At 32.1% G+C, this 19,114-nt stretch overlaps 1 protein-coding gene across 1 annotated transcript in view; it reads right to left on the reverse strand.

The window, feature by feature from the left end:
- The window catches only part of tei (teiresias), a 213,348-nt gene that overhangs the window by 190,303 nt on the left and 3,931 nt on the right, over positions 1 to 19,114 (reverse strand). Inside the window, exon 2 of the mRNA XM_036375805.2 lies at positions 16,279 to 17,602. The gene's annotated coding sequence lies outside the window, so the exon portion shown is untranslated. The remainder of the gene's footprint in view (positions 1 to 16,278; positions 17,603 to 19,114) is intronic.

A 19,114-nucleotide genomic window follows, 5' to 3' on the forward strand; every position in this document is an offset into this window, starting at 1 on the left:
CTGAAATTTAAAAGGTCTGACAAGAGAAGAGCAACAGCGGAGGAAGGAAGGCTAAGAAACTGAAAGCTTGCAGAATCAGTGTGGCAACTAAATCAAGGTGACATTGCAGACGACAATAAGAAATTAGAAAACTATAAAAATAAAGTAGAACAAGAAAAGCAAAACAATCTGTTTGAGATTGCAGCGCTGACAAAGCTCCGGAAGGTGACGATGCTTATGAGAGTTGATTCGATTGAAATGGATGTATGGTGCATATATCAAATAGCAGACGTTGGTAGAACGATATATCTATGTGTTCAGTGCAGAACCTGATTAGTTTTGATTCTGTGGAATGAAAATAGTAACTTTTTGCAGAAAAAAAAAAATACAAACCAAATTTATTATAAAGAAAGGTCGTCTTCAGTCTTTTTAGCAAGAGTTGGAAATTCTGAAAAAAGTGATTAAGCGATGAATAGAACTAATACCTAACAAGTATCGGCAAATATTTCGTTTAAACTATGCTTCATGGCCATAAAAATATATTTCAATTTGATTTGTAGAGAGAAAAATGTCCTCAAACGCCTTTAAGCGTATATAACGAGTGATCCAAGTATACTTATTTTTTCCAATATCTTTTTTTGACAGATCACGCGTGAGTCGTGTCTAGCTTTCATATTATTTTTGTTCAGTATTGTTTGGCATTTCATCATAGAAATACTTACGCTAGAACAACGTTTACAAATTGTTCAACTTTATTACGAAAATTCAAGTTCTGCAAAGAATGTGTCTCTCGCGCTTTGCTCAACTTGTGGTCGATATAATTGGCTTACTGACCGTACTAATCGCAACACCATCACCCATCTTGAGACCCAGCATTCATTATTGGATAACATGTCCAACATGCAATGAAAAAATTTTAGCGGCCGTAGCTGAGAGTGTACACGAAGACCGTGGAGAATCGATTCGGCGCCGTTCGTAGCAACTCGGAGTGACGTATGGAACGACTTGGCGCATTTTACGACGAGATCTTAAATTGAAAGTGTACAAAATATAGCTTGTGCAAGAACTAAAGCCGCTCGACCCTCTTAGCGACAAAGCTTCGTTTTATGGGCTCTTGAAAAATTGAAAGACGATCCGACGTTTTCGAGCCAAATTTTGTTCAGCTATGAGGCCCATTACTGGCTCAATGGGTACGTAAACAAGCAAAATTGCCGCAAGTGGGACAAAGAGCAACCTTAAGAGATTCAAGGCTGTCATTTCATTCAGAAGAAAACACGGTTTAGTGTGGTTTGGCCCACAAATCGGAATCATCGGTCTTTATTGCTTCAAAAATGATGGTGAGAATGTAACCGTCAATGGTGACCGTTATCGCGCTATAATGACTGATTATTTGATGTCTGCAATTCACGCTCGTAATCTCGGCGACATTTCAGTTTCAATACGACGGCACACATCGCATCAACCAAGGGATGTATTGAGAGAACACTTCGGTGAGCAGATAATTTCACCATTGGCCAATAAGATCGTGAGATATCACACCGTTCGACTTTTTCCTGTGGGGTATGTAAAATCTAAAGTTTATGTGGACAATCCCCCTTCGATTCAGGCCTTGGAGCAAAACATTACGCGTGTCATTCGCCAGATTCCAGTCGAACGAGTCTTTGAAAATTGGACTCAACCAAGGACCATCTTAGACCTGGCCGCGGCCAATGTTTGAAAGAGATAATCTTAAATAAATGCCAATATATGTTCTATCGAATGATAATAAACATTATCCTTTATACGAAAATTGTGGTTACTAAATGTCTCGCCGCGACGCTTAGAAAAAATACGATCAAATAGACATCTCACGATTTTTATACTCAACAAAATCATCCAAAAAATAATCATTTTTCATCAGCTTGAGATACAAATACATAATACGCAAAGAATAAGTATGTAAGATAATGCTGTGTGTCCGCAGTGGCCTGGTGATACTATTAATAATAGTAATTTAGTAAAAGACTCTCCGCCCTCTTTTTCTTCTAGGTAAGGAACTTCTCGTGTCAGAAAATTTTCAGTAAAAAGTATTTTTATGATATAGGTATATACCCAAATTCAGTTTGTGTATGTTATTTCACAATGCAACACCTCAACTCCGACGCTTTTTTTCTTACCTAATGATGTTTGCATACACTAAAATGGTATTTGACGTCACTTTCAGATGAGAGTTACGAGAGTGTGTGAGTTTTATCTTGGATCATACATTTAATAATTGTGGTTACTTAAGTATTTAATGTTGGCGCCTACGTACTTAAAGTATACAATAGTATCTGCGAGAAATGCAATGTCACAAAAGGGATATTCGTAACAAATTTTTCGCTCTCAAATCAACACTAATGCTCGCTTGCATTAGTTTGCTAGTAATTTACAGAATTGTATGTTATATCTTTCCCACTTTCCATTTCCTGAAACACATTTTGCAAATCTATACGAATACATCTACGAGTAAATGTATGTATACAGCTGTAAGCCCTGATGTGTGTATCTCTTTTGCTGGCGAGAATTGATGATGATTGAGCATTTTATTATACGCATAAAAAATTGGATATTTAGCAGACAACCCGCCTCCTACTAAGCAGGCAGACCACCACCTCGTGCTTCAGATAAGCATGCTTCTTCTACTCATTCATAACACTACTTTGAGATTTTCTTTCTTTAACTCTCACAGCTTTCGATTTGCTTCGAGTGTGTTCCGTTATCATCTGCTTTCAAAAGGCGAGACATACTTATTTAATGCTGTTAAATATTTTGCTGGCAAATAGGTTTTTCTTTTTGCATGCTTTCGACACGCTACTATATTAGCTTGATTGGCTTGAAGCTTGCCACTGGTTTTGGTGTTGTTATAATTTTTTTTTTGGTTATGTCCTTATAAACTTCGTGGCGTCGCGTGGACAACTAAAGTGTCAACCATAAATAATCTTATCTTGGCGATTTCACTGGATGCTAATGTGTAGTGATATTTACAGCCAGCAAAAAGTGTAATACATAGTCATGTGCAAAATAAATGTAGTTATGTTTGTGCAAGTGTGTGCATTTTGTTTATATTGTGGAATGTGGTTTAAGTGTAGCCGCATTTTAGGCGTTTAGTAGACACGATAATGATGCGTAAGCGAATATGAGAATTTATGTTTATACATACATACATATGTACATAACTATATATGAGTGTACTTAGACGAATTTATATTTTCATGAAGTATCTTTCTTTTCGTGTATGTATTTATATATACTAACATGTCGGAGTAAAAGGAATATTGCATAGAACACAAAAATATATAAAAATAAATTAAAAAAAAGTTCTGCACAATATCTTTATATATGTATATGTGTAAATATTGTGAAATCAATTTATTTTTTGCTTCCAATTTACTTGTGTCACCTCGAGCTGCAGATGTCACTAAGTATATACTTAAGTACAATAGGATTGAACTTCTTATACAGGAACTAGCTCATTGACATAATTACTATATAAATGTAAGAATATTGTAAAAAGTATATGAATATATTTTACTTCTCAGACATACCCCAATACTCGTATCAAAAATATCACAAAACTTCTAACGTATTTAAAGGAAAAAACGAAACGTATTCCCACCTATACATTTATAAACAGCAAATATTTATATATTTTTTTAATGTTCAGACACCCATGCAAAATATAAACAAACTTACACACAAGTTTTTAAAATCAAATATTTAAGCAAAAATGCGTACTTTTTCACTTCAACACCACCCACACCCTAATGTGCACATGTGCTACACTCGCTGCACCCCAATACCAGTACACCAAAAGCATGCTCCAATAAATCATGATTAAATAAATATCCACTTGAGTTTGTATTGGTTTATGCATTTTTATTTATTTTCTGTTTTCGTAGTTATGTTGCGCATATGTGCTGTAAGCCAATAAACATAGATTCCATAAATAAATGATAAGTTAATCCAATTTCAGTCAATTTGTAGAAATTATTGCATGTTTGCACATATTCTGTATTAATCTATATAAACGTGAGAAGCAGGGATATATTTAATTTATACGACGAGACGCACTCAATTACTGTTATTATATTGATTTTTTACTAGATGTTGCATACATTTAGGGTTACGAACAAAAAATAAATGCACACTGAAGCCACTTAAAATCAACAAATTTGAATTTGTTACACTGAAGTGTTTATGCATTAATGCATATATTTACAGCAGTGCCTAAAACGGTAGAACTTAATTTTTAATGTGAGAAAAATAATAACTAAATATAAGAGTTAAGTCCACCTGGGATCTCGTGAAGTTTTCAAATTACTGCTGACGAATTTAGTTATTCTTTGTCCTCAGAGGGCCCTTTATAGATCAAATAGAGAAGGGCAGGAAAAGATTTCACCCGAAAACTATGTAAACTGTAACTAAATAGGAAGAATGGTCATATGAAGGCCGAAAAAGCTCAAGCGATTTTCCAAGCATTTAGGTAAATAAACGATCATTGAGCTTAGATAAAATTAAATAAATATCTATGAAGCATAAAGTTTGTCAATCTCACAAAGCTTTTAGTTTTTTGAGTTACTACCTAAACAGTCGCTATTGTAGGAAAATATGTTCTTAACAGAGTCTTAAGACGCCCATAGACCTGAGTTATATTCAATAAAAATGTTCAAGTATACAAAACAACTCAAATATCTTTGAAAGCAGAGATAAACTTTGCCGTGATTTAGTTTTCCTAGCCTTTTGCAAACTTCTTTTCAAGACCAGTCCCAGAACTTCTTTTACAATTTGGCTTTCCTATTGTTCTCACACCAATACTTTTTCCTCCTTCTTTGAGTATTCACAAACTCTTATTTATAAGCCATTCAGTTGGGCCCTGAGACTGAGTTAAAAGAAAACACAAAAAAAAAACAAAATTGTTACGAGCAGCATTTCAGGGGCGTTGATTTGTATAGTCTCTACATTTGCGCCTAAAACGCTCGCTGCAACGCCTTATATTCCATTTTTCTACGTCTACAATACATTGCAATGTAGACTTTTATGAGCAAAGTTTCTTATTCTACCTCCCGACTGGACAGCTTTTTTAGGGCTTGTTGTAGTAATTGCATGCATTGTAATTATTTCTCTTTTTTCTTATTTTTGTTGCTGCTGTCGGCATCTTCCGAACTACGGCTAATATAATATATGATAATAATGATTTACATGCGAAGGATTTTATTTGGCTGTCTTGTTTATAACTTCATTGAGTGTACTGAATGAAAGGAAAGTGACGGAAATAATAAGAAACACAAAAACCAGAAAGAGCACGAGAAAAGGCCATCCAGCAAATAAATAAAACGGTAAGATATGGCCAAAACTGAAGCTGAAGATAAGGATAAAGATATGTATAATATATACAGTTAAAGTTAAAGTAAAAGTAAAAGTAAAAGTAAAAGTAAAAGTAAAAGTAAAAGTAAAAGTAAAAGTAAAAGTAAAAGTAATAGTTAAAGTAAAAGATAAAGTTTAAGTTAAAGTTTAAGTTTAAGTTTAAGTTTAAGTTTGAGTTTAAGTTTTAGTTTAAGTTTAAGTTTAAGTTAAGGTTTTAGTTTTAGTTTAAGTTTAAGTTTAAGTAAAGTTAAAGTTAAGGTTAAAGTTAAAGTTAAAGTAAATATGAATACAGTTTAAAGTTAACTATTACAGTTTATTACTTATTTATTGTTTAATGTCCGCGATTCTGAACCTTCATGTTTCTCTAAACCAAAATACCTCGGCATAACCTCTTCACAGGCAAACAAAACAAAAAAAAAGCTTCAGTCCTAGTGTTTTTCACATGTCCTAAATAATTCGAAAGCTTTACGTAAATACACTCATAACAGCCTTTCGTGTCACATTAATACTGCATAAGCACTTGTTGGTGCTCACGCCGTTCTTATTGATTTCGTAATCCCTTAGTTACACATTTAGCAAACTTTTCCAATTTCATTTTTAGTTTTATTTTTTATTTAGTTTTTTTTTTCAATATTTAAAACACATTTTGTTTCACCAATTATTCTTACATACTTAACTCAAATATTTTCACAAACTTTGTTTATCCTTTACACACTCATACCAACACAAGCTGTCGACTGCACTCGTTTGCGCAAATTCAACTCAAATTTATATGCTAATACCTAGAAATGTATATATGTAAATATATAGAATATTTGCTTTGAAGGGTCCCTAAGCGCCCGTAAGTTGGACCTTGTGAGCGGCAAGCTTCGTTAGATCGCAAATTTGCATAACGGAGCGAGCAGTAGCAGATGTCGGTAAAGACAAAGTAATCGTAATAAAAATGTCTGTATGTATATAGGAGAGAGCCGGGGAATTTATTTTGTTTGTAGGCAGTATGTGCTTATTATTTATTCGTGTCTTTATTTATACTGCATGTCCCTTAGATTTGTCATACGTTGCAGAAATCACTGCCATCAGTGGATAAATCGCGTGATTTGTGCTGATTCTTATTCTCGTTCGATTTTGTAAATATTTTAGACGAGTTCGAGTTTTTAATTTTATGTCGTTATTTATTTAAGGATAAGTGCTGAGAATTTGTTTCAAGTTTTTAGTTTAATAAAAGCGGAATATAGTTCAAATTGGTGAATCTATGTCTTCGATTTCGGCATGAAACTTCCACTGTTAAAAATGGTGCTTTTATGCTTCCTATGAAAGCTTTCATTATGATTGGCCGCTTTGCTGTTCGAAAGTATTAACAATAGAATAGTGATGGCTTCAAGATTTTATGAATATCGTTTTTGTTTTATAATTGAACTACAGTTTATGATGAATCGATATCGAGATTTTAGACAAGGTTAGTCTGAATTGTAAAAATTAACTTCGTTTATTTCTAATTCTAATATCCCGTGAATTAACCTACCACCATTCATGCAAAATTGCATTAGTAGAATAGCACAAAAGTGGAAATGGTTATTTTTCACTACAGAAAAAAATTAATAATCATAGATTTCACTATTTATACAAAAGCTTTCGTGAAACTTTGTCATCTTAATAGCATTCCATCGTTTATTCCTTACGCACCCAACTTATCAACACATCTTCAGCAGACCCTCAGTTACTCATAGAACATTAAAATGTAATCACTTTCACTACTGTAACATTTGCGGTAGGTGGCGCTTCTGAGAGAATTTGGTGTAATAATTATTTTCTTGACTTACAAAACAAAAACAAAAAACCAACAACACAAATATCTGGGACTTCCTAGTAAAGTATGAAAATATTATTTTTACGCAAAAATTGTGTTTTTTGTTTTTATACTCTCGCAACCTGTTGCTACAGAGTATAATAGTTTTGTTCACCTAACGGTTGTTTGTATCACCTAAAACTAATCGAGTTAGATATAGGGTTATATATATATAAATGATCAGGATGAAGAGACGAGTTGAAATCCGGGTGACTGTCTGTCCGTCCGTCCGTCTGTCCGTCCGTCCATCCGTGCAAGCTCTAACTTGAGTAAAAATTGAGATATCTTTATGAAACTTGGCAGACATGTTTCTTGGTACCGTGAGACGGTTGGTATTGCAGATGGGCGTAATTGGACCACTGCCACGCCCACAAAACGCCATTAATCAAAAACAAATAACTTGCCATAACTAAGCTCCGCAATAAGATACAAGACTGTTATTTGGTACACAGGATCACATTAGGGAGGGGCATCTGCAGTTAGAACTTTTTTTTAAAAAGTGGGCGTGGTCCCGCCTCTAATAGGTTTAATGTGCATATCTCCTAAACCGCTAATGCTATAACAACAAAATTCACTAGAAGCAAATGTTTTTAGCACTTCTATTGACGGTGTGAAAATAGTTGAAATCGGGTGGCAACTCCGCCCACTCCCCATATAACGGTACTGTTAAAAACTACTAAAAGCGCGATAAATCAAGCACTAAACACGCCAGAGACATTAAACTTTATCTCTGAGATGGTATAAATTGGCTTTATAGGAACCGCGTTCCAAATTAGACAGTGGGCGTGGCACAGCCCACTTTTAGGTGAAAACCCATATCTTGAGATCTGCTCAACCGATTTCAACCAAATTCGGTGCATAACGTTCTTTTCATGTTTCTATGTCATAGTGCGAAAATGGGCGAAATCGGACTACAACCACGCTTACTTCCCATGTAACACCATTTTCAATTCCATCTGATTCTTTCACTTTCCACTATGCAAATCAGGTAACAATGATTATATCGGGGTAAAACTTTGCGTAAATAATGCAATTAAAGTATGCCACCTTGCGGCCAAAAATTGTCTAAATCGAACCAAAACTGTTCAAACCCCTAAGTACTAAATATGTGGACCCCAGTGCCTATAGTTGACCTTCTACCGAAAATATCAGTCAATCCACAAAGAAATCTCAAACGAGTATACCATTTGACTTTGCGAGAGTATAAAATGTTCGGTTACATCCGAACTTAGCCCTTCCTTACTTGTTCTACCAATTTTCGTAGTTTTGCCATAATTTTAGGCAAAATTACAGGAAGTAGAAACTAAAAATGTCAATGCGCAAAAAATTTTATAAGAAATAATCTGCTAATAAAATTTTTTTTTTTAATAAAACAAAACTCATTGTATTTACTAATTGTTATTATTTTCACTGGCAAAAATTCATTCAGTTCTTCTTATTTGCTTTCCTTTCACTTAAAGACTTCTTTCATTTAATTTGCACACCTTCAATTTTTGCCTTTCTCTGCCTGCCACCTTTTAAATGTTCACTGACCGCTGCCGCTCAAAGCTAACCTCAACGGTAGGCCGTACCGACCTACAATTATTCCACAAACAAAGAACAACGTTTAGTTTGAGGCTTTTGTAAGGATTCTTGCGAAACCAACATAATTTAGAAAAATTTTAAATTAACAGCACTAAGTATGGAATCCAACGCAATTTATGCAAAGCGCCCAAAAGCATGTAACAAATATACGTAGCTTTTACACAGCGTGCAGTTAAACAAAACAAAAGCGCAGAATGTCAATAAGAGCGCAAAAAAATGCGTGGAAACATAAAAAAACAAATCGGAAAGGAAGAATATATGGATAAGAAGCTAGTAGGCAAACAAAAGAAAAGGAAATTTTTACAAGGAAGTTAAAACACATGAACCAAAAAAAAATCGTTACTTGCGTACAACGCCCTTACACATTATGAATAATGCAGAACTGTGCTAACGCCTTAAAATATGTTATGCGCTTTCCACGTAGATTTCTTTATATGTTTCTATGTGTGTGAAACGAGCGTGAGTTGGCGGCTCTCAAGGTAGCACAATGCAAAATTTCAATTTACAAACAAAAAAAATAATAAAACTGGGGAAAGTGGCAGCTGAAAGCCCGCAAGGAACACTTCTAATACACAGAGGCATAGTTGATGTTGCCCAACCGCCTTAACCCATGATTGCGCCAATCCCTCACTAACATGCGTGCACTTCTCTCCACACTTCAACGCACAGCAACACAATTCGGGCGCTGAAGTAGCAAAACAATTGACGAATGGAAAGGGAAGAAGAAGACTAGAAAAAGCAAATAAATGAACAACAACATACAACAAAGGAACTAAAGAAAGCAAAATATATAACGCAGGGAAACCGCACTAAAACTCGCCTAAATAAGAAAAACGCAATGCAATATGCGCCTGAAAACGCTCAGTCGCCTAAATGTATGCTGAGACGCAACACTAAGGCATTGAATGTGCCAACGAACAAACAAGAAAGAACAATACACATACGTCTCACAATTTTTTTGCGTTTTTACAGCACTACATCTCATGTGCCCCTACTGCACTGTTCGCGCACATAACTGTTTGCAATTTAGTGCGCTAAGTGCTCTAAAGGGAGATCGCTCGCTGCCAACAATGGACGTTGGCAGCTCAGACACATGTGCCCCATGGTGCAAAGGTGCTAAATTGCCGCACATTGTTACTTGTTGCCACTGAGCACAGGCTAGCTATACCAACTGACAGCAGGTCACACTAGGCTAGGTGAAATCAGCGTAGAACATACAAACGGTAAGGAAGTAGAGTACCAGCTGTATGGAAACTACTAGTAGGATGCTGGAACCTACGGAAAATTTATTCGTTGGGAAAACTAGAAAATTATGAAAGCATTATTTTCTGCTTTCCATACTTTTAGGATTTTAAAGTTATTTTAAAAGGAGCTCATATTTGATGGATTCATTGCTATATTAAAGGCAGATTTTTTAAACCACATGAATGTTAAATAAATTATATCATTGCATTCAGCAGCCAAGGGTAAAAACCTTCATTAAATACTTTGTGGCAACACTTAGTAAATATTTTATTTAATTTTATTATAATAATTATATTAAATTTTATTTTAAGTTATTTAGTGTGCTTTATCTTTCAATTTCCTTCTAAATAATTTCAAATTAATAAAACGAAAATACGTGGCAACACTTAATAAATCCACAATATTACTTATACCTTTATTAATTATGTTTTATATAATTATATATAACTAATTCAATATTCGGTATTTGTGTTTCTATATAAAATAGATAAATTCGCTGTTGGTTGTTTAAAACTAAGTAAATAATAACTTAAGTCAAGTTGGCAACCCTACCGAAATGAGGTTAAGGAATTTTTTTAAGAATATTAAAATTCTCAATAGGTAAACTTCAACAATCAAATATTATTTGCATACTTTTAAGCGCTTAGTAACAATACCAACCTTTGCAGCGTAAAAACATCAACAACGGTTTAACCGTTTTAAAGAAACCTGTATTTTAATCTTAAATAAATCTATTAATTTTTAAATCTATTTTAACATTTCCTAATCGTTTTGGAAATAGATAAGCCTAAAGTTATGCTTTAGGTCACCGTATGATTCCCGGTAAATCTAACTTCGCAGAACTCCAAATCCAAAATCAAGAAGTAATTTGAAATATTAGATTTTGAATGAATTAAGTAAATCAATTATGCGGGTGCTGAAAAAAATGATGGAAATATTTTCAAGAAAAGTAAATGTTCAGATTATAATAAAATAAAAGGAAAAGTAAATTATGCAAAATTATAAAGAGCAACATAATCTACAATAAACACAAAGCGCTGCTGTCAGCACAAAAAACTGCAAATCTGCAAAGTATAAAACGCTTTTGATTTGTTCTTTGTTTTCTATGAAAATTGGGTGTAGGCAAATTGAAGTTCTCGGAAGTTGCCTACAATTAAACTCAATTGTGCGCTTTTCATTTCCTGTTGTTAAGAAACCAATTTTTTTTCACTTTATTGTTGATAGGTTTGGAGTACATGTTTTTACATTCCCTTGCTTCCTGTCATGTTGGTCGGTTTTGCTTCAAGACTTAATACTCACTTCTCGAACTTTTTAAACAATTGTTGCATACCAATAGGCGTGTAAGGCATACATAATACCGAGTTGGAATGTGACAACAGAGGGAAAATGTGAATGAAGTTTATCCTGGCGGCTTCACATCAAATCTCGATGAAGTAAACACAAAGAATTTACTGAGGAAAGATTTAACAATTACGTAGTTCTTTAGAAGGACAAAGAAATATTTCTTGTTTCGAAGTCACATATTTATAATTATGAATATGAATGGTGAGATAATTAATTCAAAGAGTGATTTTTAGCCAATTCAATTCAGTGGGTGGAAAGAAAAACTCACTGTTTTAATAAGTTTGTCTTTTCACGAGAAAGACGAAAATCACATACTATAATCCCTCTTTTCTAAGAGTTATAACTAATCTAATACTAACTAAGTAATTAACATCACTCTTAAGCATTCTAAAATATCTTTGTGTCGTCCTTGATTCTAAGTAAATAAAAGCTGGAGAGAACCTATTGTTTGTAGAATCAGCGCTGATATCCATTGGATATAACTGATGCTACAAGCTACAAGAACTAACGCGGAAATAGCCCAGAATATTATGCCCGTGAAGATTAAAGAGATAAGAGAATGCACCAAAAGTACAACCATAAAAAATTATATGAAGAGGTCAGTAATGCAGTGTGTTATAAAATAACCTTTAAATAGAAGAAAGCTTCTACCTACCTAGGGATATATGCAAATATATCCCTGTAACAAAAGATCGAAGTTACCTTAGGACCAAACAAGTCGAATTCAATCCGCACGGAGGAAAGAAAACTCATAGGCTATTCTTTTAAGGACACTTATATATTTTGTACCTGAAAAACCCTCAGTTACTACTTACCAAGTGTTAGGTAATTATAAGACTCCATAAGACTTCATATTACTCATTTATTCTTGACTGATAGGTTGTCGAAAATGCTGTACTGAGAGGTCGAAATTATAAGCATGGTCAGAGACAACAGGAAGGATCTGTGCCTTAAAAACGGTTCTAGTAATTGACTGGTGTTCACTTCTTACTTCTTTTTTATTGTTTTGTTTTTGACCTTCAGAAAGAAGGTACCTAAAACTGTACATATTTTGACGAACTCAATTCATTACAACCGAACTTAAAATTTCAGTTCCATAACAAAATGGAAAATTTGTGAACATTTAAATGTGTGGAAAAATTATTTTAAATTAAGAACTAGATTAAAAAAAAATTAATAAGAAGCATAATTTTTTTAATAATATATTTAACTTTTACTTTTAAAATAAAAACTTGGAAAAAAATAAACACAATAAAAAATCAAAAGAAAAATTTGAAAAATCAAATTTAAAAAAAGAACAATATATTTTTTCTATTTAAATTTGTAATTCTGTATAAATTACAAACATTGTAATAATTGTATTGTAATTCTTGACATTAAGCTAAAACCAGTTATTTGTTTAAATATTAATCAAATATGAAATCAGTTATATATAAGAGGTTAATACTTATATTATGAAAAATAGTATATATTTAATTTAATATTACTTAATACTATTTTGCTAATAAAAGTAATGTAATGAAAAAATTAAAAATTAAATGTCTTAAATAACTTGTTCTTTGTAAATGATATATATTAAAAATTATATAAAAGTCTTCAACTCCTCCCATCGTTAGAAATATTTTAAATAAATTTTAAAAATACCATATGAGTGAGCATAAATCAGTGCTTCCCTTAAATTTTCTTCCACCCCACCACCCTCTTGGAATATGACACATTGTTGCCATAATTACGCTAGTATATCTTCGCGGGCAGACAGCGTGCTGTAGCTGGCAATTAATGGCGCGTCATTTTCATATATCGCACATTTTAATTTATATATTTTTGAAGAGCACTTAATTTAAACGAACGCTGAGAAGCAAACTGCAACGCGAATGCGTGTGCGTATGTATGAGTAAAATTTTAAATAAATGCAAAAGCAATATTTACAAGTAAATAGCAAGCAAGAAAGCAATTTAATGAAGTAAAAGAAGTTGAATGAATCGAAGGAAGCACAAAAATCGCATAAACAAGCAGCAAAAATCAAGGAAACAAGCAATAATAAAATAAAAACGCATTAAGCATTAAACGAAAGCGAGTAAAACAATACAAATGTATAGAGAAAATGCGGTGCCAGCAAATAAGCTGACTGTGAAAGGTAAGCGGAGAGAGGAGTTGATGGAAGGTAACGGGGAAAGACATTGTAAAAGCTGACATAAATTATAGCCTGATAATCCTTACGCGCGGGCATAAATGGAAGCAGATGAATGGAGACACGCAGGAATATACATATATACATAAATATATATGACGGTATGTTAAAGAGAAGAGAGAGCCATGCAATGAAATGCTTGTAGCATATTAATGGCGGCTGTGGGGTACGACTAATACACATACATGTATACTCTCATATTCATATATATGTATACACAAAAGAAGCAGGTATATGTAAGTATATATACATAATATATGTCTATAAATACGTATAGGCAACTATGCCTGAATACGCTTGAATGTGTGCGAGTTGGTAAATAGCCTTTGCTACAAGTATGCGCGTAAGTGCATAAGCAGTTAAGTAAACGCCTTACTTACGTTCAAACACACACACGCACACATCTATATATATATATATATATATGTATCTACTTATGAACACATATATATACTAGAACGTACGCTTGCAGCGCTTGCCAAAGGGTTTTATATGTGTACACATCTGCTGTAAGTGGGAAGGTAAGTGCGTAAGTACGCAGTAGATAAGAAACTAAGTAAGTGGGTAAGTAAGTAGGTAAAAAAGTGCGCATGTAAATATGAAGAACGAATTAAATTTTGAAATATTCATATTGCTTTGTGCGAGAAAGTTTAAAAAGTGAAATTAAAAGTGTAGGTGAAAAAACATACTTTTAGTTATTATCTGAAAATGAAACAAGAAAAAACTCTTAACTTCGATTGCAGCCAAAGTAGGTTGCGCTTAACAAATAGAGAATTTGCCATACAAAAATTTGATTTTGATCGTTCAGTTTGTATGGCAGCTATATCATGTAGTGGCCCGATCTAGAAAATGTCTTCGGATATTTTTGCGTTGCCTTAAACAATAATCCGTGGACAATTCTAAGGTAATAAAAAATTTTTCTACAAGCTTACGATTCCGATCGTTCAGCTTGTATTGAAAAGAGGAATATATTTATTTCAACTCGGCATATTTGATATAAAATACTTCGGAGGAAGGATGTTCCACGTCCAGCCAATTGATTAAACCAGTAATAACTCTACAATTTCTGACAAAGCCTGGAAGTATGCAAAAAAATTCATATATATTTTTATTTTTAAACTTAAAACTAAAGTATATCGTTATAGGGTAAAGTTAACGTAAATCATTACAAAAAAAAAAAAAATTATAGGAAATTTTAAGCAAATTGTATAATTAAATTATAATAAAAATTATATAGTAGAAAACAAGTTTTTTGAAATGAAATCAATTACGCCTGATTGATGAATAATAACTCCTGATCAGGAATAAATAAGTAATTTGAAGTCTTATTATTGGCCAAGTGTTAGTAAGTAGTAACTGAGGGTTTTCCAGATACAAAAAATATAAGTGCCCTTGAAAGACTAGCCTATGAGCTTTATTTACTCCGTGCCGATTGAATTCGACTAGCTTGGTCCTACTGTAACTTATAGAGACCGCGCCCCCAGCAATACATTAGTGGTTTCCTTCTCCGTTCTTTTATTACATTCTATGTTTACATATATTTACAGAAAGCTTTCTTCTATTTAAAGGTTATTTCATTTTCGTTAAAGTTTAATTATACAATTAGCTTTACAAATTTTCTATAACTTTTTTTATAATGTTTTACTTTAACTTTACCCCATAACGCTATACCTTAGTTTAAAGTTTAAAAATAAAACTATAAAAGGTTAGACAATTTTTAATTTTTTTGCATATTTCCAGGCTTTGTAAAAAATTGATATCAGAACACACGAATTAAATATATTATATTGTTAAAAAATTTTTATTTTATTACGAATTGGTAGTAAATATAAGAATAAATAATTTGAATAGAAAAGAAAACAGATTGTCTACAATAAATGTGACGACTTCAGATGGCTATTAAAAAGGGTACTAGCAAAAAGATATTATTAGTATCATACTTTTTGAAAAAATTTTGCAAAACTGATATTGGCTAAAATAATGATATAGCAACAATAATACGAACTTTCACCAACAGCAGCAAAATTTTAGACATTTAAATCAAAAAAAAACCTTTGCTTGTGTAATGTATTGTGTATTGTTCAATATTTACAATCTTCTACGTATGAAAGGACAATAAGATTAAAAATAATATTTTGAAATGGTCAAGAAATTGCATTCACTTTGCTTAGAGCTTACTGTTATGCAAATTTAGAGAGTCAGATATATTGTGGTTGTCACATTGCAGTTTTTCTTTAACTGTATTAATATCGCATAGAAAATGTTAAACAGCGCTTTAAAAGTTGCAAGAAAAATTAAAATATTGTATTATAAATTTAACTATATTTAAAAGTTTAATATACATACATAGTAAAAACAAGCAAAAGGCAGCAACTATCTTTCCACTTATTTTCACTGCCTTGTTAATACGTTGCGATAAATGATTGAAATAATATTGGCCTACTTCATGGCGCTTTCGCCAGCGTTATATGGCAAAAGAGCCATTAATGCCAACTTAATTATCTGCTTCTGCGTATTTCACTTTTCAAAAGCGCCGCGTTTTAACGAAAGAGAAACTACAAGTGTGCATTATGGCAGCCCTGGCACAATACCAACAATAAGCGTTGCATATCGGCAGGCGCCGTGCAGTACAGCTGCAACGCTACTGGGCGCTTACATTGATAAATGTGCACAATAAACGCATTTTAATCTATGATTAACCTACCTTTTCTGAAATTATCGTTTCGCGTTTTATTCCCTTTTAAGCGTCGAGCTACCGAGCTACTCGTAGATGCGCCAGGATAGTGAGCGCGTAGTTAAATAGTGCAAGCAGAAATATATGCAAAGATTTTTTTATTTACTTGAATTATTTTTTGAGTTTTACAAATGACTGCTGCAGCTGGAATGGAGAGGAGTGTGGAGCGTAGAGCTTTAGCGGTGCAGTTGTGTAAACTTCGAGTGCACTTTGGAGCGGCGCGCTTGTCTAGTGGGCATTGATTGCGTCTAGTGCGTGTGCTGAGGCAGCTGTGGGGGTGGAGGGGGTGCAGAGTGCTGCAGCAGTATTGTGAATGTAGGTTTTGTTTATCTTTTTGCTTTGCTGGCGCTTAGCGGTGGCTGCTTGTAATTGAGTTGTTGAGTTGAGTTGAGCTGGGAGGGTCACTTTTTCTCTCGTCTATTTGCTGCGAATGTATTTGCTTTGCGATTTTTTTGCACACACGTCGATTTAATTAATTTGCATTTATTTTAACTTTTTTTGCACTTTCATTCACTGCGGAATTTTCAGTTAGCGATTTTTTTTTTAATTTCACTTTATTTATTTTTCGCTGTACTCGCATTTATTAGCAGCATTTGCTCACAGACGCTTTTTTACATAATTTTTAATAACTCACTTTTGTTTTGTTTATCGCTTGTTAGCCTACTTTTGTTGTTTGCTTATTGCAGAATTTTTTATGCCTTTTTACTATATTTATTATGTTTGCATTCCGGCTTTGCTTTTGTAATTATTAGTTTCCACTTATACTCCAGTGTTTCATTTAGATTTTTTTCTGCATACATACATATATTCACCTTAGCGCTATATTAGTGGAGCTTAAGCACAGCTTAAGCTGAAGTTGCAAAATGCAGGCATTAGTTGGCGTAACTCATCAAGCGGAAATTCGAACAGCAAAACGACCAACGCGTGTTTTGTTATTCGAGTTAAGGTTGCATACTTTCAGCGCTTTTATCAAGCACTTTGTCCTGTTTATTATTTCAAAAAATTTTTGCACAATTTATATTATTTTATTTATTATTTTTTATGTTCTGCGCATAATTTGTTTTATTTCTGTAATATCGAAATTGTATACTTTTATGTTTCACATATGTTCAAGTTTCCACACGTAATTTTTTTATATCACCACCAAACAATTTTCACAAATTACACTTTTCGCTATAAAAATTTTACCTTTTTTAGTCAAATATTTGGTTGTAGTAAGTTAAGTACATTTTTGGTTATTTTCAGTACATTTTCAGTTCTCTAAGTATCTTCGTCCATGTTTTTTTAAAAATATCTGAAATAGAAAATTTAAAACAAATTTTATTATTATTTTTTTTATTTAAAGCTAAACCAATTTGAATATGTGTAAAAATGTTATTGCCGTTTATCATATTTATTATAAGATAATGCAAAGATTCTTTTATTGTATCAAAATTTCAAAAAAAAAAAATTCTTTGGTGCAGAATTCAAAATTAAAACAGATACAGATCTATTTACTGCTAATATGAGATACAATACAGATTTTATAGCATATTTCAAAATTATATGTAACTGAAAAACTTAAAAAGAGATGTAAACAACTTTAAATAGTGTGCACCAAATATTCTAGCAACGAACTTTAAAATGTAGGCGTTTTTAATATTATAGTACAAATAAGGTCAAAGAAATAAAATTCTAGCTAGTATTAAAAAAAAAATTATAAATAAAAAATCTATGAATGAAATGCACAATATAATTTTAGAATTTTTGTATTAAATTAACTAAAAGTGATTACAAGCAAATTAAATTTTTTTAAATATTATACATACATATATATATATATATTTCATAATTTCAGTTGCAGTTTTAAAAAGAAAATTTTTAACACATTTAAAAGTTATAATAATTTTTGAAATTATTGTAGTATATATTTAAAAATTACAAAAAATAAATAATATACCAGGAATTTTTGGGTGTTATATAAGCACATATGTTGGTGGGTAAAAAATTTCTGTATTCTAAAAAATAAATTGTGTGTGTACGCATCACTATAATTCGTATTCTACGAACACTGTGCTCTTAAAGGTATGCTATAAATTATCAGTCATTATTTATATGAAACGCGCCTAAAACTTTAGTAATTTATATAATTTCTATAACACGTTTTTCATAAATTACGATTAAACTTTTTAAAAGTGTGATTATTTGAAAGACCCTATACATATATTCATTATAAATTGATTAAATTTGAAGTTCACATTAATGTCTGCAATTTTTTTTAATTTTTTTGTAATAATTGTATAATATTATAATTTTTATCATCTTCATATATTATTTTTGAAAACATAAATTGTTATCCCATTTGCAATTGTAATTAAGCGATTATATATGATAAAAAATCCTGTTAAATATGAAATAAAAAAATTTTAAAATTAAAATCAAATTTAACTAAATTAACTTAATATTTCACAAAATTTGTTAAATGTTATCAATAACAAGACATAAATATTAAATCTAAAGTGTTATCTGTATTGCAGTGGTGTGAACTAGTGATAATTTTTTTCTAACAGTAAATGTAAAAATATATGTTTTAAACAACTTATATACAAATGTTTTAAGCTAATTTAATTTAAAATTATTTTTTTTGACAATTTCTGTTTTGACTTTCAATATTTAAGCAGTCAACAATACAGTGCGAAAAAAAGGAATTATTTACGAATAGTTTATTTATAAAATAAAGCTCGTTACCTTTTTTTATAAATAAATTATGTTTTGATGTTTAAATAAAGCTGTTCACTACTGAATTGACTTCTGCACATTAATCTCA

This window comes from Bactrocera oleae, chromosome 4 (assembly GCF_042242935.1).
Source record: "Bactrocera oleae isolate idBacOlea1 chromosome 4, idBacOlea1, whole genome shotgun sequence".
NCBI lineage: Eukaryota > Metazoa > Arthropoda > Insecta > Diptera > Tephritidae > Bactrocera > Bactrocera oleae.